Source organism: Narcine bancroftii, chromosome 9, assembly GCF_036971445.1.
Source record: "Narcine bancroftii isolate sNarBan1 chromosome 9, sNarBan1.hap1, whole genome shotgun sequence".
Classification (NCBI taxonomy): Eukaryota; Metazoa; Chordata; class Chondrichthyes; order Torpediniformes; family Narcinidae; genus Narcine; species Narcine bancroftii.
The window spans coordinates 68,220,115-68,241,537 of NC_091477.1; positions in this window are offsets into that span (position 1 = coordinate 68,220,115).

Here is a 21,423-nt window from a genome sequence, read left to right on the forward strand (position 1 = left end):
GGATGTGTTGTACATTCAAGATAGGTTATCCTTTATATGCATTTCACTCTCTCTCTGCAATGGAACTATTGATGTATAATGGAGGATAGTTGATCTTCATCCTCCTGAAGTCCACAATCATCTCCTTTGTCGTGTCCATCATGAAACTCAGGCTGTTGTTCTTGTACCATTTTCTGAGATTCCCAACCTCCTCTCTATCATCCAGCTCATTACTAGTGATGTTGTTTCATGTGAAAATTTGATCATTCTTTTTGAACTCAATGTGTCAGTTCAGTCATGGGCCAGCATCTTGAATAGTAGTTGTATGAGCATGCAGCGCTGAGGTGTACCAGTGCTCAACGTGATAGGATTTGATGCCCTTACTGGCTTCATTTGCTTGCATTCACTCCAATTGGTGCCAGATTTAGGATAGTCTTATAGAGACTCCAAGAGCTCCATTGAAGCCATCTGCAGTGATAACCGATGGTGACAGCAATTCTGCCCATGTCGTAAGATATCCATGGTGCCTCATATAATCATATATAATCATATAACAATTACAGTACGGAAACAGGCCATATCGGCCCTTCTAGTCCGCCCTGATTTAAGTGAAACTTCACTAGTTACACCTACCTGGTCCCTGTCCATAACCCTCCAACCCTCTCACATCTATGTACTCATCCAACCTCCTCTTAAATGACAACATTGACCCTGCTGCAACCACCTCTTCAGGAAGGTCATTCCACTCAGCCACCACTCTCTGAGTGAAGAAGCTTTTGTGAAAAGAAGATCAGGCTGGACCACACTTGAATCTAATTAAATTTTAATTTTAAAGTTACAAGAGAGTAAAAGCTGATTCCAGCCCTTGAAACCCATGCTGTCCATTTACATCCAATTAATCTACCAACCCTGTATGGAGGAAACCAATGCACCCCAAGGAACCCCACACAGGGAGAACATGCAAACTCCTTACAGACAGCGCTAGAGTTGAACCCCGACATTGCAATGGCGTTGCTCCACCCGCTATGCTAACCGTGCCGCCCCACCAATTGCCAAGTTATAAACCAATTGTCTGCTCAGTCGCACTGTGGAAACGTAGACACATTGTGCAAAGTCGAAATGATGATTTTCATAGTGAGCTGCATCGAAGTACTTAAAGTGAATGGAGATAAATGTTTAAAAGATGTGGGGATGAAGGGCAGTGACACAGTGAAGGAGTTGAGGTCTGGGGCAGATCAGCCGCGATCCTGCTTTCTTGACAACTGCATCTCATATTGGACTTGATGGGCTGAAGGGCCTGTTTCCCTGACTCTTTGACACCAAGATGAGTTGGGATAGTTGAAAGTAAAAGGAGATATTGTTTCCTTTGGTGAAGACCCCAACATAGGGAGTGAAAGCCATGAAATCATGCTTGAGTGCTTCAAAGGTGAAATTAGGATGTCAGAACAACAATGTGAAAGGCAATGGATAACTAGAAATTTCGAGACGAAGCCCAAATATGTTCCAACAATGCTATTGAGCCAGGGGAAACAAATTGAATTGAAATTTAAGATCGAGGGGCGGAATGTTTTAGCAATGAGAATTGGTCTACAGGATAACTGGCCTGAAAGATCATAAGACGAGACAGTAAACAGTCTGAATCACTTGCCACTGCTTGTGGTAAAATGAGTCAGAAGCTTAGACAGAAATTGTTGTCCTTTCTCTTTTGGGAGGAATCATTTCAGGCCCAAAGAATGCAAAAGAAAGCACAGAAACACTTTGAAGGGAAGAAATATGTTGTGACCCATGCAATGCCAACTGGGAAATAACAGCAACCAGTAACAGAGCAGCTGCCAATTAAATACCTCAGAAGCTGGCACCACATCGCCAGGTTTCCAACCACAAGCACAGCTGTACTGCTCATTCCCAAGAAGGTCAAAGGATTGTCTTCAACCATTACAAACCAGACACTAGCAATGGAATCAATCACTAGGCAAACTGTCTTCTCACTTGGGGCTTGATTGCAGACTGGAATGACGAAAAGAAAGTCTTCACTGTCTGCTAGCGTTGAGGACTTGAATGCAATATGCATTTTCAAATCACATTTCAAAACAGAACCAGCATAAAAGTGTGCATTGTGCATTGAGGGAGGTGCAAAAATACTGTAGCTCGTGTGGGAAATGGAAATATCATTTTACTGCCCTTTGGAGGTAAATGCCAAGGCATATAAAGCATCGCCCAACATGCACCAAGGCAGCAAATCCACTCCTGCTTATTCCTTAAGGGATCAAAAGAGCTGCAACATCTCCCTATTTCTACAAAGCCTGACACTAACAGTCCGACAGTCATAATAGTAAAATTATGTTGCCTTGGCTCTGCATCAACTGATCCTTCCCTTCGACCATGTATTGTGTTTTATTTACTGTATTGTGCAAGAAACTGCTTGCAAGGCAAGCTTTATTACTGCACCTTGGTATGTGTAATGATAAACCTGAACTTGTAGCAATTGGCTCCAACATTTTAGTTGGAAAGGCCAAACTGGCGCATCCAGAATTTTAGCTGTGCTGGGGAAGTGGAGGTGTTGGGAGTAAGTTCAGCAGGCAACATTCAGCAGCGAGCACTTTTCAGGGCTGCCCATTGGGTCTTCACCAAAGACGGGCACCTCCTGCCAATTGCACCTGCCCGCTTGTCCCTCTTTTGTCAGCATGATCCATATACGTGTCGTTGGTCACCCTGATTCCTGGTTGCCTTGCAGTGCGACAGAGCTGTATGCCCTCACCAGATGTTTGGGGGTGCGGCTGAGTCCAATGATCAGCGTGGCTGCAGGTTACATCCACCTGACTCCCATCCCTGGCTCTTTGTGGCAGCGTGCTTAGTGCAACATTGTTACAGTGCCAGCGATCGCGACCAGGACTCGAATCCTGTGCTGTCTATAATGACATGGCCTGGGCCAAGTGGAGAGTAACTAGCGTGCATTAAGCTGGATCCTAGTGACACTTGATGCAAGCTAGTGATGCTGGAGGGGGTGGGGGCGGGTCTGGCGATCGATGGCCATGATCATATTGGAGGACGCAGCACATCACTTTGGGGGTGCAGTGCCCCCTTGGCGTCGACCTTGGGTTTCCTTGGGTACCGGAGGTTGTAGGTCAATTGGGTGTATTTGAGTGGCACAGGCTCATAGGCCAAAAGGGCTTGTTACCGTGCTGTATGTTTCAATTTAATAAATTTAAAATTTAAATCAGGGACAGGATGGTTGGATTCAGCAGAAGGAACAGGCTGCATAAAACCTGAATCTTGGGATCGACAACCACAGGGTGAGGAAGCCCTTGGAATTAATTGAAAGCCATTTTCTGGGGGCTTTTGAAACTGTTGCTAATGTTCTATGTGAACACTTAATTAAATGTTCTCAAGATTTCAGTCCAGGAAAGGGTAATGAGCCCCTTTTCACAACAAATTAGTCCTGGAACACAAACACTGAAATGAATGTGTGAAAATAAGTCAGTGGAAAGTGATCAGTCCTGCTTTACATTTGATTTAAATAGGCCTGTTTAACATCTGCTTCCTTCAGTTGAGATTCACCACACTTTTAATTGGTTTTACTTGGTACATTTGTCACCTTCCCCTGTTAAAGTGATGTTGCATGGAAATGAGAGGAGGTGATAGTAATTACCATTGATATTGCAGTCACTTTGGTATCCCAGGGAGCAGTCAACTGCTCACTCTATCTGTGGGGTGCCGAGCACAGAACCAACAGCTCACAATCTCACTGAGGGAGTAAAGATTATCAAGATTCTGTTATAGACTGGAATTTAATTCAAGACCTCAGTATGAGTGAATACACATGAAGTATCTATCTATCTATCCATCTATTTATCTATCTATCTATCTATCCATCTACCTACCTATATATCTATCTACCTATCACTAGCTATATACCTATCTATCTATGTACTTATTTATCCATCTACCTATCTATCTATCTATCTACCTATCACTAGTTATCTATCTATCTGTCTGTCTGTCTGTCTATCTATCTATCTATCTTTCTATCTGTCTGTCTATCTACTATCTATCTATCTATCTATCTATCTACCTGTCCATATATCAATCTATCTATCTACCTATCTATCCATGATCCATCTATTAATATATCTGAGTTAGGATGGAGCAGCAGGTAGTGTTACTGCCTCACAACTGCAGCTTCTCAAGTTCTGTCCTGATCTCAGGTTCTTTCTGTATGGAGTTTACATGTTTCCCCTGTGACCAGGTGGATTTAAATTCCACAACACAAGCTGAAGCAATGTTTATCCCTCTCGGCCATTAGGTTCCTGAATGAGCCCCACCACAATGCTCTCAAGCTGCCCTTGTGGTGTACTAATTGATCTTTTCACTGGAACACCTCTGTAATCCTGCCCTTACTTTGAACGTTTGTATACACGTTGGAGTTGGCTTGCTGGACCTCTTGCGGAATGACCCTTCTCACTGCACTAGATGTGAAGTGACAATAAAAACTGGGTTCACCTGCTTCCTTCCACATCCCATGATGCTTCATTGGTATGTAAATTACACCTGGTCTGTGGGTAGCAGGGCAATCGGGAAATTGACAGACCGGTAGGAGAGAGCAGGTTGAAGAGACAGCAGTGGTGGATGAGATTGACAGGATTGCATTGAGAGCTAACAGAGACTCGATGGGGGGAATTGCCTTCTTCTGTGTCATGAGATATATAGATCTCTGGGAGAGATCTATATCTTCCGATGGTTTACCATTTAAAATACCTGTAATAGATTTTCAGGAGTAAAAATAGACTGAATTTTTTTCCACAGGTTGGTTTTACCTGCACACATTTTTATCCTTGACCCAAACTCCCCATCTTCACTGAAACTAATAAAACATTTATCTAATATTCCACTGACTTTCGTATTACAGTCATTCATTCAGATAGAGCACAAAATTCCTTTGCTCCTGAGTATTCAGAACAGATGTAAATTTACATCCAAAATTTAAGGTATTTGAAATTCTTACTCATCAGAGAGACCAACTCGCTAATTAACCTGATTTTCTGGCCTCCTCCATCCAGATGCAGTGCCATAAATTATAAATAAATCTTGACAAACCAGTTAAGAGATTCAATATCTTTCTGTTCAGAAGAATGAAAGGTGGTCTCATTAAAACTTATGAGCTATCAAGGGGGAGCGCCAGGTAAACGTTTTCACTCCTGGGACAATCTCAAACAAAAACATGTATTTAAAATGAAGGGGGCCAGTCATTTAAAACTCGAGGTGGGTGGAATTTCTTCCAGGAACCTCTGGGATTCTTTCCACCTGAGTATTTGATCTGGCCTCCACAAAATTCCAGAGAGTTGTGGAGGCAGGCTCAAAGGTGGAGGTAGAATGACTTCCAAATGATGAGGGAATGAGGGGTGAAGGGAAAGTGAAAGAGGGTACTAGATGTGGGCGAGGTCAGCCGAGGTCAGATTGAGTGGAGAAAGATCAAGAGTCAAAGTGACCTATTCCTGCTCCTGGCTTCCTGTGTCTTTATAGCCTAACTCCACTTCTGGTGTCTCTAAGGCACAGTCACGCCAGCTTCAATTGAACAATGTGGCATAGATGAGGTCCTCACCACAAGTGGTTGCTTGTTTTCTGTGATTTTGCTTCTAATGCATACAACAGCACAGTACCAGCACAAGGTTGTGCCGACCTCCATAAACCTACTCAACAATCTGAACTTTCCCTATCTCACACCAGAACCCTCTATTTTTCTTGCCTCCATCTCTAAGTCTTTTAAATGTCTGAATTATTCCAACCTCCACTGCCATCACTCACAAAGCACTCCAGGCATTAACTATTCTCTGTGTAAAAACGCTTGCCCATGACATTTTCCCTAAAGTTTCCTTCCCTCACTTCATGCAGATGTCCTCTGGTATTTGCTATTGGTGCCCCTTGGAAAGGTGCTGGCTGTCCATCCTATCTGTATCTCTCATAATCTTGTAGATTTCCATGAAGTCACCTCTCATCTTTTTTCACTTCAAAGAGAAAAGCCTTGCCTCATAAGACATGCTCTCCAATCCAGGCAACATCCCAGTAAATCTCCTCTGCACCCACTCAGAAGCTTCTACATCCTTCCTGTAATGAGGTGACCAATACAAGAAAGAACATTTGCCCACTGATTGGCTTCTGATTGCTGAAGGTGGCCAACTTATCAATTTAAGAACTCCCAGTTACTGCGCTTTGTACTGTCATGTTGAAGGTGAACAGTCAGGTAGCTAATTGATGAAATGATGAGATGTAGCCAGGTTATTTCCACAAACTGATTCCTTGATCCAAAAGCCAGAAAAGTAATCAGATTTATACACTCAGGTTACAAAGAATACTGGAAATATATTCTCTCTGCAGAAGTATTTTTCAGTGTTGGCACTGGCAAGTGATTCATTTGACATTGTGCTGAAGAATGATTTTGACAGCAAGGAGATTCGATTCCATTGTGGAAGTAGCAGACAATTTTTTTTATTACATCGGATCAGCTTTTCTCAGGGGCTAATCACCTTGCAATTGCATCACAAGATTGAGTGGTCTTTTCAGGAGTGCGATATAGTTGGAGCCCCTAAGGCAATAAATTCTTGCTCAATTTAGTTTTTATATTATTCATAAAATTTACAGCTTTAAAGTACATGACACAGTTTATGGAGCTGTTGTCTCACAGATTCAGTGACCTGGGTTCAATCCCGACCTTCACAGGAAATGGGAGCAGGAGCTGTGGAGCCTGCTCTGTCTGTCAGTAAGTGCATGGCTGATATGGTCCTGGACCCAGCTTCACCTACCTGAATTTTCCCCATAATTCCCCAACTATGACAAAATCTAACTTAAAAATATTGAACAAGGAAATCTCTACATGAGCTGAGAATTCCATAGATTCATTTCGCCTGGGAAAAGCAGTTCCTCCTCAGCTCTGTCCTAAATCTACTCCCCTGAATCTTAAAGCTTTGTCCCTGAGTTTCAGTTTCACCAACCAGTAGAAACAACTTTTTTCTCTATCCTATGTTTCTTGGTGATCCCCTCTCACTCTTCTGAGAATGGACTACAAAAATGAGGCCCCAGCAAGGAATGAACTCACAACCTCTGGTTTATAAAACCAATGCTCTCACCACTGAGCTATCAGAGCTTCTTGATCTGATGACCTTTATCTGGGCTGCCTCCAGCTTTTCTCATAAGGAGACTAGAACTACTGGCAGTGTTCCAGGTGTGATATGCCCATTCTGCATGGGTTTCACCCCAGCGGCTCATGCCAACAATGAGGAGGTTGGTATGTGGATTAAAAACTGCTAATTGCCCCCAGTGCATTGATTGATTGGGAGGATTGGGGGGTGGGGGGGGAGTTGGTGAGATTGTGTGGAGAATGAAATGCGATCAGTAGAGAGAGGTGGCTGATAGTTGGCAGCACACATGTGGCCGAAAGGCCTGTTTCTGTGCTTTGTGTATAATTAGTGTATAATCTGTTTATTGGTCAGCGTGTAGTTGGTGGCCAATGGGCCTGTGTCTGTGCTGCATCACAGGGTCGGTATTCACAGACATTGCTCCCCCAAGTGAGGTGTTGTGCCCGCCATATACTCCTGGGCATCGCTCGCTATCAGACCCGCTCCCGCCCACATCACTAGCGTGCGTCAAGTATCACTAGCGTCTAGATTGACGCGCATTGGTGACTCTTCACCCGCCCCAGACCACATCACTAGCATGCGTTGAGCATTACTAGAATCTAGCTTGATGCACGCTTGTGACTCTCCCAGCTATAAAAGCAGAGCTTTTGTCTGCTATGCTGGAGGGACGAAGGACTATAACGTTCATTGGCACCAGCATCTACCCCCACCCCCACCTGCTGAGCGAGCTTACAAGCCCACCCTGGTTATGCTAATGCTCCCCTCTAACACTCGTTCTGGTGCCGGCTCTGCTGCATTGCTCTCTGACTACATGGCATTGCAATGTTGTCACCAACTGCACCAAGCGCATCTTTACCAAAAATAACCCGCTGGAGGAACGCAACAGGTCGAGCAGCACGAACGATCATCAGTGCTTTGGATCCTGCATTAAAACTGAGAGTGGAGTGGGAAGATAGACAGTATGAGGGTGGGAGGGATGAGGTAGGGGTGTTGGTGGACCAGGGAGGGGGAGGAGGAGGACTAAAGCCCTGAGGCCAGTTGAAACTGGTTGGAGATCCTCATCACCTTCCCAAAAGGAGACTGCCTGGGTTCATCACTGTTACTGTTGCAGCACACAGACAAGGCACGGGGAGAGTGCAACTTTACCTAACTCCAGATTTGACCAAAAACCTTTCCATTCATTGTCTGTTAATACACACATGATAGCAGGAATCACAAGTGTTTGGAGGAACTTGCGGATAAATCTCCCTGTCAAATTAAAATTATTAAAAAGGGGGAAATAACCTGTATTTATTTGTTCATCACTTTACCTGATATCAGAATATTCAAAGCACCTTTGAAATGTGATCTCTACTGTAATGCAGGAAGATTAAGAAGGAATGGATATGTTTAAAGAGCAGAATGGAGATGTTCCAGAGAGAGAGAGAGACCTGAGCATGGGAGGTTCCGCAGGAGACCAGAGTTCAGAAACAGAGAGAGAGAGAGCTCATATGAGACAGCAAAAATCGGGTTGAAAGCAAGGGGATTTGACGTGGGATGGGGAATAGTAGTAGTGTGGAGGACTGGAATTCTCCAATTCCACATGAGACACAAAAGGCCTCGGTAAAACATGGGAGTTGCAAAAGCTATCAGTTTCAGTAGAAGTAAAAGATAGCTCAGTGTTGAGGAAAAGACCCAGCTTGTATGTAATTCTCATAACTGGGACACTAAAACTAATTAAGGACTTGTCAATTTACCATGGCACAGCATGCTGAGGAGAGAGGTGTGGGGATGGGTGTGAAATCCAAATTAGACAGACAAATAGCCAAGTAAAATTCAACACTGACAAATAACAGGTCGCATATCAGGTGAAAGTTGTGCAACATTAGAGTGCAATCAATGGGTTCAGAAGGTGAAAGAACAGAGTGAGACTAATAATAGATACAGTACTTTCACTGTCTGGAAAGTGTCGAGGAGGAATTTTTAAAGGTAATACAATACTGGGTACACAAGAAGAATCATGTGGTACTGAGACTCTACAATCAGACCACTCTTGGTTTGTTGGATTTAGCACTGATCTCCACAATAAAAAAAGGATGTACATACATCAGAGCCTGTGGTGAGAAGCAACAGAACCAATCCCAGAGGTTTTGAGAATATGAGTAGGACACTCTGAAGAAAAGGTAAGGCCTAAATCAACACCAAATGGTATTAATAAGCAATAGGTGTTCCACTGCTGCAGTGACGACACCTCGGAAGTATTTCCTTTCAAAATCATAAAGACTTATTATAAATGCAGAAATTTGCTTTGAAATAGAGAATCAAGCTTTTATTCTATATGACAGGACAGAAAATATCATATTTAAATGTTGATCATCTCTGCTGCTGCATCTTTTAATGCTTGTGAAATTATTTAAAACCCTTCACAAAATGATTTTTTTTGACATAGCACAATAACAGGTTATTTCAGCCCACGAGCCTGTGTCACCCAATTACACTCAATTAACCTACACCCCCAATACTTTTCAATTAGCAGCGTAAAATACAGATGTGGGAGTAGTCTATTTCTCTTTTACTCTCTCTCTCTTTCTCACATTCTCTCCTTTTATCCAGCTATTTTACACTCTCTCTACCCTCTATCTACATGCCCACACACACACACACACACATATCCACAACCAGACTCACACACACATACGCACACACACCCACACATGCACACCCACACATACCCACACTCACACACATACCCCCACACACACACACACGCCCACACTCACACACATACCCACACGCACACACACATGCCCACCTACACACATACCCACACACACACACCCACACCCACACACACACATCCACACACACGTGCACACACACACTCACACACACACACATACCCACACCCATACACACTCACACACACACTCACACACACGCTAACACTCGCACACACACCCACACACTCACACACATACCCACACACGCTCTCGCACACACACTTCCTCTCTGTAAACTATTTCACATCTCATGAATATCTCCCCAAGGACACTCCTAAGGAAAAATAATTGAAAGTAATATCAATCTTATGCGCATGAAAACACATTTAAACACTCGGGGTCAATACTGAGTCAAACCATTCCACTAGTGTGGCTGCATTGGAAGGGCCTTTGATTTACCTAAAGCCATTCTTCATTTATTTGGTTCATTGCCAATAAATTGGGAGGTGTTTTTGATATGCCCAATTGCATTAAGAATTCAAATTTATACATTCTGAGTCTTTAGTATTTAAGGCAAACCCAATAGTTAATTTGTTGAAAAGAAAATTGTGGAATATTTCTGAGTTCAAAGCCTTTTGCAGTTTTCTAGGTGTTGCAGTATGAATATGGTCTCTTACATTTCTTTTCAAGTTCATGTGGGCTTGGCTTTGCTTTCATTTGTGAGCATTCTGTCACATTGATCACAGGCAGGGAGGAGGGAGGGAGTGAGAGTGGCTGGGAAGCATCGGAAGATGAGGGTGAGGGAAGGGTGTGGGTGGGAGCAATGGCAAGGAAAAGAAATTGATCAGGATGCCAGATGGTTTTTGAATTCAGCCAGGGATCCATGCAGCAGAGACAAGCCCTTCAGTCCACATAGATGTAGTCTGTCTCCTGCTGCACCAGAGCACAAGTGCTTGCCTAATGCTTCTTTAAAGTTGCGAGTGTCTACCTCCACCACTCTCTAAGGCAGTTCGATTCTGATCGCAACTAACTGTTGAAGGAAAAATAAAATCTTCCTCGGATCCCTTTAAATCTCTTACTCCTCACTTTAAACCTCTGGCCTCTGCCACAGAGAAAAGTTTCTGACGACTTTCCTCTATCAGTGCCTCTGTCATCCTTGTCCCTTGGCCTCCTCTGCTCCAAAAGCAAATCCAGCCTATCCAATCTCTACATGGAAATGAAACATTGTATCCCAATGATCATCCATGTGAATCTCCTCTGCACTCTCTCCAGTGCCATCGTACCTTTCCTTTATAGTGTGGATAAGAACTGGTCATGGTATTTCAGTTGTGATCTTGTGTTCTTACAGTTGTGATCTTGTGTTCTTACAGTTATACCAAGAAACTGACTATAAATGCATTCCTTGTCACCCACTCAACCTGTTCTGCCAATTTCAGGGCATTTTTGTACACCAGGATGCTTCAATGCCCCTGGGATCCTATGATTCGTTGTTCAGGTCCCACCATTGTTAAACTACCCAAAATGCATCTCCTCAGGCAGATCAGGATTATATTCCATCTGTCATTCCCTTCCCCAATGTACCAGCTGATCAACATCACTCTGAAACCTGGGTTATCCTCCTCATTTAAAAAACCACCAATTTTCCTGCATCTACAAACTTGCTAATCACATCTTCTATATTTACATCTCGGTTATCAGCACATGTATCCCTGTTGACCACCACTGGTCACTGGATTCTGATCAGATAAACAACCCTCCACCACCAACCTTTGTTTCTGATTAACAGTCCATTTAGATCCAATTACCTAACTTGTCACATCCCAGAGGCTTCATTTGTAGGGCCGATGGTTGTGGGGGGGGGGGGGGGGGGGGGGGGGGAGGGGGGATGAATGGAGATTGTGTGAGGAGGGGGCAGAGAGTGGGTGGGGAGTGAGTCCAGAGTGGAGTTTGGGGGAGGGAAGAGAATGGATGGGAGTGATTTCCAAGTGGAGATTGCGGGAAGAGAGAGATCATCAAGTATGCACCTTTCACCTCCCATTGACCAGCATTAGTCAATATATTTTAATGCATTTGAAATTCAAATGGTCTTCTCAAGCCCCCTTCAGTCAGGCTGATGGACAAGTAGCTTGGTGACTACTTCTAGAGCAGAAACAAAGATTAACAAAGATTGAACTTCTCACTTGTTCTCCAGGAAAAAAAATGACTCCAGCGTGGAACTCTTTAAAGATGAGGAGGAATATTGTAACTAGGAAGATTGTGAAGAAGATTTGCATGATGATTCTAATCTGCACTCAGATTGGGCCTATGGTAGACATCCTGGTGTTAATTCCACCATGAGTATCACCAGGTAATGGGAGGAGGATCCTTTAGAATTCCTTTCAGTAGATGTGTGTGTGTGTGTGTGTGTGTGTGTGTGTGTGTGTGTGTGTGTGTGTGTGTGTGTGTGTGTGTGTGTGTGTGTGTGTGTGTGTGTGTGTGTTGTTCCCTGGATTATTTGTTAAGATGACAGAATCCACACTGCAACTTTAGGATGAGACATTTGTTGACTGGAGCCAGATAACTGAAGAGGATTCTCAAATAAATGTCCTGTTACAAAGAACAGGGGTGACCCTATGTAATTTTCACAATTGGATGTGTTTCCTTTCAACCAGGTTCTTCGCAATTCCTTCCCCAACCTTCCCACAAGGTGGGAGGATGCATTTCATCAGGCCCGGTGAATTCGTCCACTGTAACAGGCTCTATTGCCATTCAATGCCTCCTCCCTGGTGGTTCTAACATGGTTCACCACCTCAGCACTCATTTCCTCAATTCCTTGGCTTCTATGATCACTTGCACAGTAAAGACTAATGAGAAGGATTCATTCAAGTCTTACCAATCTCCCGTGGATTGGAGATGGCCTTGTTATTCTTTAATAGGACCATTTCTCTCCCTAACCACCCTGTGATCTTAATATGCTCTACAATTTTCCTTTAATCTTCCCACCAGCTGCATCTCATCCACTTATGATTTCATCAAGAGATTAATCTGGACCTTAAATCTGATGTAAGCCATCTATTTTGCTGATAGAGCCTCAATATGTCAACCAGGATTTCTTCAACTTATCACCCTTGATCTTCCCATGAACAGGGATATGCGGTTCCTGAAATTCTCCTACATCACCTTTGAAAACATTCCACTTTCTTGCCATCCTCTCCCATGGTCAGCAACAGCATTTCTGTCCTGATGAGTTCTCCTCCATTCTTGGTCCCACCGGGGCAGATTTATGGTTGGTTGGCCTTGGTGTCGCTGAAGAATATCCTGGCTACTGGTCTGCTGATTTTCTGCATTTATTTTCCATCCACTATTTGTTCTCCAAAGCATTAATGTTTTGGTTGGAAGTTGGTCTTCAGACACTTGTGGAACTGTTGTTGACTTGTAATGGTGTTTCCAGTCCAGGAACTGTCTATGGTTAAGCTTTTGGATTTCCTCTCCATCTTGGGAGACAAACTCTTGTCAGACATCTTCTACAAACCCACCAACTCCCACAGCAACCTCGACTACACGTCTTAGCATCTGGTCCACTGTAAGGATTCCTTTCTCCCAATTCCTTCATTTTTATCGCTTCTACTCCCAGGATGAGGTCTTCCACACCAAATGATCTCCTTCTTCAAATAACCTACCACCCCACCAGCCTCCGCAACCAACATATCATCCTCCACCATTTCCAACAGCTACTATGTGATCCCACCACTAGATATATCTTCCTTGCCACTCCTCTCTATAGCTTCTATAGGAAGCACTCCCTCCATGATTCCCTCACCTACACCTCCTTCCCCATCAATTTTCCAAATCCCCCCCCCTACTTCTGGCACCTATTCCTGTGACCACAGGAGATGCTCCACCTGTGTCATCACCTCCTCCCTCACCACTATTCAGGGCCCTAAACAGTCTTTCCAAGTGGACAAATACTTCAGGGGTCATCTACTGCTTCTGGTGCTCCCATTGTGTTCTCCTCAACATTGGACAAACTAAATGCAGACTGGGAGATCATTTCATTGAGCACCTCGGCTCCATCCACTGCAACATCATGGGTCTCTCAGTGGCCACCATTTCAATTCCCCATACCATTTCCTTGAAGACATTTCTGTCCATGATCTCATGCACTGCCAGACTGAGACTCCTGCAGTGAAGGAACACCTTATATTCTGTCTGGGTACCCTGCAACCAGATAGCATTAACATCAACTTCTCATATCTTCATTAGAATCACCCCCATCTTTCCCTTTCTCCTTTCCTCTCACTCTCTCGCTCTCTCTCTCTCTCTCTCCCCACCCCCCCCCACCCTTTTCCCCTCTGTCTCCTTTTTCAGAGGCCAAAGCAATCTCATTAATTTGCAGAGGTTTGGAATGACACCAGAAACCCTGGGAAATTTCTACAGAGCTGTGGTGGAAAGTGTGCTGACTGGCTGCATCACGGTCTGGTATGGGGACACAAATACCCCTGAGCGTAAAGCCCTCCAAAGGGTAATGAACACAGCCAAGAAGATCACAGACTATTGAGAACATCTATATCAAACGCTGCTGTCAAAGAGCAGATGCAATCAACAAAGACCCTCACCACCCAGCACATGCTCTGTTCTCGCTGCTGCCATCAGGAAAGAGGTATAGGTGCCTCAAGACTCGCACCACCATGTTCAGGAACAGCTGCTACCCCTCCACCATCAGACTCCTCAACAATAAACTCAATCAGGGACTCATTTAAGGGCTCTTATTTGTGCACGATATTGATTTTCTTTTGTTCTCTCTGTGTTGCACAGTCAGTTTGTTAATATTTGTTATCTGTAACAGTTATTTTATTTGTTTATATGTTTACGCTATGTACGATTTTTTTTGGCACTACCAATTAGTTGTAATTCTGCCACACCACAGGAAAAAAGAATCTCAGGGTTATATGTGATGTCATATATGTTCTCTTAATAAATCTGAAATTTGAATCTGAACGCCCCTCCCTCAGTCAATTCTCACCTTTCTTCTCTCCTGTCCTCTTATCATATCCAATTAACACCTTTTGTTTTGTCCTCTTCCCCCTCCTTTCTTCCCTTCTCCCCAGCCTGTATTTTTTTACCCATACCTTGAGAAAGGGTCAGGCCCACAAAGTCGGTGATATATCTTTACCTGTGATGGACACTGCGAGACCTACTGAGTTCCTCCATCATTCCTGTGTTTTTTACTACAATCACAGCATCTGTAGGTGACATAGATATTTGATGGGTGTCTTTCTCTGAAGAGTCAAAGCCCATCTCTTTGACTCTATTCTGATCAGGTGGAGAGTCTCTTCAGAAGGATTTCCCTGCATCACAGGTGAGTTTGTACCATTATCATTGTGAGAAATTCCTAAACACAAAGTTACCTCCTGTTTTCCTTCAGGTGTATTTTTATTGACTATAAAGCAGAATTTATGAAGTCATGAATTTGTGAGACTTCATTCATTTTAACCTTTGATTTTTCTTGATTTACTTTCTTGTACAATGCCCATGACTGCTTTCCTTCATGTGAGGTTGGGTCACCTCCTTCTGCCGCACCAATCAATAACGTAAGTTGTTCACCATCTCTCCAATATTCTTGAGGGTGTGAAAGAGAGAGAGAGAGAGAGAGAAAGTACAGATAAAGGTTCCATTATTTATCTCATGTAATACTACATTTAGAAAGTCACATGCATGAAATTCTTTAACTGTGTCTGTCATAAGGAAGACAGAGAGTCACCACTTTGTCCAGCACCCCTCACAGAAATGAGTCCCCAGCAAGGAATAAACTCGTGTCCCCTGGTTTACAAGACCAGTGCTCTAACCACTGACCTATCAGAGCCTCTCAAGTACTCGTAATCCAAAATGCATGGGACCAGAAGTGTTGAAGATTTTGGATTTTTTCGGATTTTGGAATAACATGTTTAGAGTAACTAAGGATCACAGTAGAATCAGCAGAATACCTGTATCAGTTGTTAAACAACAACAGACAGACAACGGCAGGCTTTCAGTCTCCACTGACGATGCTGGGTTTTGATCAGAAGGTTACAGAACACTGGATTTTATTTTTTTCAACACAATAATATTGCTGGACATGTTACACTCAAACGTGGCATTTTAGGTGGAGGTGAACTTCAGATTTCACAGACCAAAAAAAAACTTGATCCCTGCTTACAAAAGAAGATAAATGTAGCAGCAAATACAAGAAATTCTGCCGGATGGCTTTTTAAAATGTCTCCCCCAGAACCATCACAATGAGTCTGGGAATGACGACGGTTGGTCGCAAACTGGCACCAACAGAGTGTCACAGCCCCACACCGGCAAGTGAGGTCAGGTGTGGAATTTTCCACTTGCAGCGTCCTGTTGGTGCCTCAAAAAAGTTTCAGATTTTGGATAAGGGGTACTCAAACAGCACTACTGTTTATTTAAAGCCTAACATCAGTAAAGAGAAAAAGGCTGGAGTCTATAATATAGAACGTGATAACAAGATGCTTGGAAAATATAAATGAGATTAAACATCATTGTTGAATGTTCAAAGATATTTGCAAGTTGGGAGAAGGAAAAAAGGATCTTCAAAGATTGGTTTAGGGAGTTTTTAAAAGGGACATTGTGCTTGACAGGCCAACTGCAGCTTTTTTGAAAATGTAGCTGGTAGAATTGATAAGGGAACACCAATCGATGTGTAATACTTCAATTTTCACCGTTGAAAAAGTAGCACACTGAAGTTGCAGCATGTAAAATTCAGCACAGGGTGTAATGTATTGGCATGGATTGAAAATTGTTTGGCAGACAGGAACCATGCAGTAGGAACAAATGGGTCATTTTCAAAGTGGTTGGTGGTGACTAGTGGTACCGTAGGGCACTGTGCTGTGCTCCAGCTATGAATGATCCTCAAAAGAAAAAACCAGCAAGCATTGCCTCAGAATAAAAACCTCCCTTTAGAACAGACATAAGGAGAAATTTCTTCAGCTAGAAGAAGGTGACCCAACCTCACATGAAGGAAAGGAGTCATGGGCATTGTACAAGAAAGTAAATCAAGAAAGGAAAAATCAAAGGTACCGCTGCCGTGAAGGTGGGGTGCAAACTGTGGGGGGGGGGGGAATGTGCAGCCAACTGGGTGTAGGGAGTGCCATGAGTGGGGGGGGGAGGGGGTTGCTGCTGCGACTTGCCACTGCTGTGAACGAGGAGAGGTTCTGCTGTGATCGGGGGTGGGGTAGTTTGCTGCCACGACATGCAACTTTGGTTCACAGTGACGGCTCAGTGCAGAACAGTTCCAGAGGCATGGGGATTATGGGTAAGGAAGACGGCCATGACTCCTGCGCTCCTGCGTTGAGCCATCGCTGTGAAACGGAGTGGAAAATCGTGACAGCTCTCCTCCCCCACCATCCCTGGTTCGGGGCAGTGGTACATCTCTGAGGGCGGGGAGGTGGCAAATAACTACCAGGATTGGGGGGGATGGAGGTGACTGATGGCCAGGAGCAGGGGGCTACTGACAGGTGGGGGGGGGTGGGGAAATGTTGTGGAGAACTTTAAACAGAAAGGGATTTCCTGTGGGGCTGCCTGTGACGGCATGACCAAGGCGGGATCCCCCTTAAATCGCTGGGTTGATGATTTAACAGATAGGTTAGGCTGCTATTTGAAAGGCACATCCTGCCCACATGACCTAGTCTTCTCACCCTGGTCCCAGGTGCTGCAATTTGTAAGCGCCTAGTGAAAGCATATGAAGGAAGTGGTGGCCTCCATAAGAAGATTTGGACACAGGAGCAGGATATTTTACAGCAATTTTACAGGTCCTTGGAGCATTGTGTGGAGTTTTGATTCCCTACCTGAGAAAAATTATGCAATCAAAGCAGGAATAAAATAAAAGCACTTGGGCAAATTGGTCTCTGGGATGGCAGGATTATCTGAATTTATATGTGCAAGAGTGAATAAAAAGAAGCTGGAGGAACTCATCAGATCAGTCAGCATCCATGGTCAGTCAACAGTTCGAGTTGGGACCCTTTATCAAGAGAAGGAAGAGGTGATATTGTTATGAGCCCAGAGGACCCCAAAACCCAGCAGCAGAACCTGCTCTTTTTTGGCTTGTCTTCAACAAAAGTTGCTTTTAATTATCTTTAAACATGAAAATAGAATCACACTTTAACTTAGCACTATTAACTTAATGAACCTAACTTAACCCCCTTCTAATTCTAAGCGCATGTGTATGTAACGTGTGTGTAAGTTCAGAAAAGTTCTTTGATTCACAGTCCAATCTCACTTATCATTCCTCCATGTTCACTGGTTACAGGCAATTCTTATACTGTGCAGAGAATTTAACATTTATAAAGTTCACCAGGCTTTGCTGCTTGAAAGGTAAATGGTTACCACTCAGGAAGGTTTCAGAGAGAGATTTGTTGTTCCTTTTTAATCAGCCACTTCAGAGTCTTGCTGACAAAACTTGCCCCTTCAGGGTTCTCCAGATGATAACCTCTTTCTTTCAGGTCACCACAGAGTTCCATTTTGTTTCTCTTTTTCCAAGTGAAACATTAGACAGCCAGTCCTCTCTTCTTGCATGAATCACAAGGGCTTTGACCAGGACGTCTTCCAAAAGGGGGCTTTCCATAAGCTTGCCAGCATGTACTATTCTAGTCCCAGCTTCTGTCTGTAACACTGTACAAGTGATTTTTGTGTGTGTGTGTGTGTGTGTGTGTGTGTGTGTGTCTCTCTCTCTCTCTCTCTCTCTCTCTCTCTCTCTCGCTCTCTCTCTGAGAGAAAGCCTGTTTGACTCTGTCTGCTTGCAAAACCCTCTTACAACAGCAAGCTCTCTTCCAGACAGCAGCGGCTCCGACATCCACTTTCATCTGTTGTCTTTTATAAACAAAAATCCACAAGTGAAGTCTCTTGAGCACTCTTCAAAGCTCTTGCAAAAGCTCTGGAGCTGATATGCCTACCATGGGGCAGAGCTCCAGTATTTTAAAGTGTTTGTATGTGACCTACTCTAACAAACATTTCACAATTTATCTCCCAAAAACATTTATATACTCTGTCATTGTATCAAATTTACACCAACAGCACAGTAACAGGCCCTTCTTGCCCATGAGCCCATGCTGCCCAATCACACCCAATTAACTTACATCCCCATATGTTTTATAGGGTGGAAGGAAACCGGAGCACCCAGAGAAAACCCATGTGGATGCGTGGAGAACATGCACACTCCTTACAGATAGCGTCAGATTCAAATACTGGCGCTGTAACGGAATTGCGGTAACACTATGCTAACCATGTCATAGTTTTAATACACGTAGGGATCAAATATCGAGGTGGAGAAGAAGCTGGGCAGGAGCAAAGAGGTGATTTGGACAGAAGGTGAGAGAGGTGGAGAGGCAGGCTGAGGGAAAGAACAATGGTAGGGGGAGGGGAGGTGGGGAAGGGTTAGAGAGAACAAAACAGTGAAATCAGATAGTGGTGGGAGTTACCTGAGGCGAAGGTTATATTTATTGTACAGCACGGTGACAGGCCATTTCGGCCTATGACGACATCCCGCCCAATTTACTCCCAAATGACGTACAAACCCCGGGACATATTGAATGGTGAGAGGAAACCAGAGCCCCTGGGGAAAACCCACACAGAGAGAACATACAAACTCCTTACAGACAGTGCAGAAGTTGAGCCTCAGTCCTGTTCGCTGGCGCTCTTAACAACGTTGCACTAACCACTGCACTAAGTGTGCCACCTAATATTTACTAGAGTTTAGGGATTTAAATTCTGGCAAGCTGGATGCGAGGAAGTTGTTTCCCGGGCTAACTTGTCAAAATCTCACGAGGAGATAAAGATTTACAAATGAGAGCAGGTGGCGAAGCACGGATTTCACCTCTGCAAAATGCTCAGGAGGTCAAATTGCTGAACTTACTTAAGAAGAAGACAAATTCTTAGCGCAAAGCACATCGCTATGTCAGGAGAAGGCAGCAGATGGTTCAGAGGCAGTTGATTAGGCATTGATATACTGAATGGCTGAGCAACCTTGAGGGGCTGAATGGCCTATTTGTGATCCTGTTTGCCATGGACTAGAATACTGGCATGATGCCTGATCACCGTCCCCTCGGTTTGGCAGTGCCAGCCCTCATGAACAGCACAAATGACCCAAGAAACTTAACCCAAGGGGGTGGGCCATTCTAAGCCTAGTCAAGCATCTGGGGCTGCTTTGTGCAAGACATGCCTACGACTTCCTTCCTGACAGAATACAACTTCAGGAACTGCAAATGTATCCACTCTAAATCTGTGCCCTGATATAATGATCTGATCCATTATATTGTGAGCAGTGACCCAGGGTGTAAATAGTGCAGCAATGGGGGCCAAAGGTTGAGATAATAGATCATTGATAAAGATAATGTTCATTGTCATACACTATATATAATGTACAACTGCACCAAAATTCTTACTTCTTGAGCTGAACAGCTAAATTTGTAAAAATAAATCTACTAAACAACATACTTGCCCTCATAGCCCAGGGCTGTGGCAATTTCACAAAATTTAGGTTAGGCAGCGCTTGTGTGGGCAATTTTTGTCACCTTACTTCAGAAAGGATCTGATTGCACTGGATAGTGCAGAGGAGATTCACCAGGACATAGTTCAACAAGATTGTAGACAGTTCACTGGGGTCTAGAGCAAGACACTGTGTAAAATGCACAAGATGAGTTGGGCAGCCAATCAGATCCAAGTGATCAAGTGGGTCACAATCCGGTATCACCGCACAGAACTTAGATTACCTCTCCTGCCCCATCCTCTGCTCCCAACATTGTTTTGTCTTACTACATGGAGTCATAAAGAGCTCACTGTAAACTGCTGTGATTTCCTTCCCAGAGATTTGTTTTTGGTCTTGTTGGCAAAACAATTTCACTTCCTACAACAACCAAGTTGGTTCTGTGGGAGGAGATAAGCAGTAATTAGGAGGCGCACAGATGATATCTTTGCACAGATGCAAGTGGTTGCTGACTGTAAACTGAATTACATCATCTTAAATTACAGAAATCTTTGTTCAGAACAACACTCGCTGTAACAGGATCAGTGGATGACCAGCCCTGTTTTGGTGGCTTGAGTTAACAGCTATTATTTTCTATCCATCCTGGAATGTGTTGTCTGATAAAGTGAAGGCAAAGGAACTTTCAAAGGAGAATTAGGTATATGGACAATGGCTTGTGATTAATTCTGTCAATTACCCATGAGACTTAAAGGGAGCTTAAATCAGACAGAATTCAAAACTGAGCCACCAACATTGCTCTTGGCAAAAATATAGTGGGTCTGAAGGAGTAAGTTAAAGGAGGCAAGAGATTTTGGGAGGGAAATCCAGGACACAGGTTCAGATGATTGTCAGGTGAGAATGTTTCAAAATCAGGGATGGGTCACATGAAAAATAAACCCTATAAAGAAAAATTTCAAGGGGAACATTGGATATCTCCTTTAAATACAAGTACAAGTGTACAGTAGAGGACTGAATGGCCTTCTTCAGGACTCTCTGATTCCTCGTGTAAAACAAGATAAATCATATTGGAATTAAATTCAATGTAAATTTACTTTCAACACAGTAAAAGACATTGAAACCATTTTTTCTGGAGGGTGGGAGGAAACCAGAGCACCCA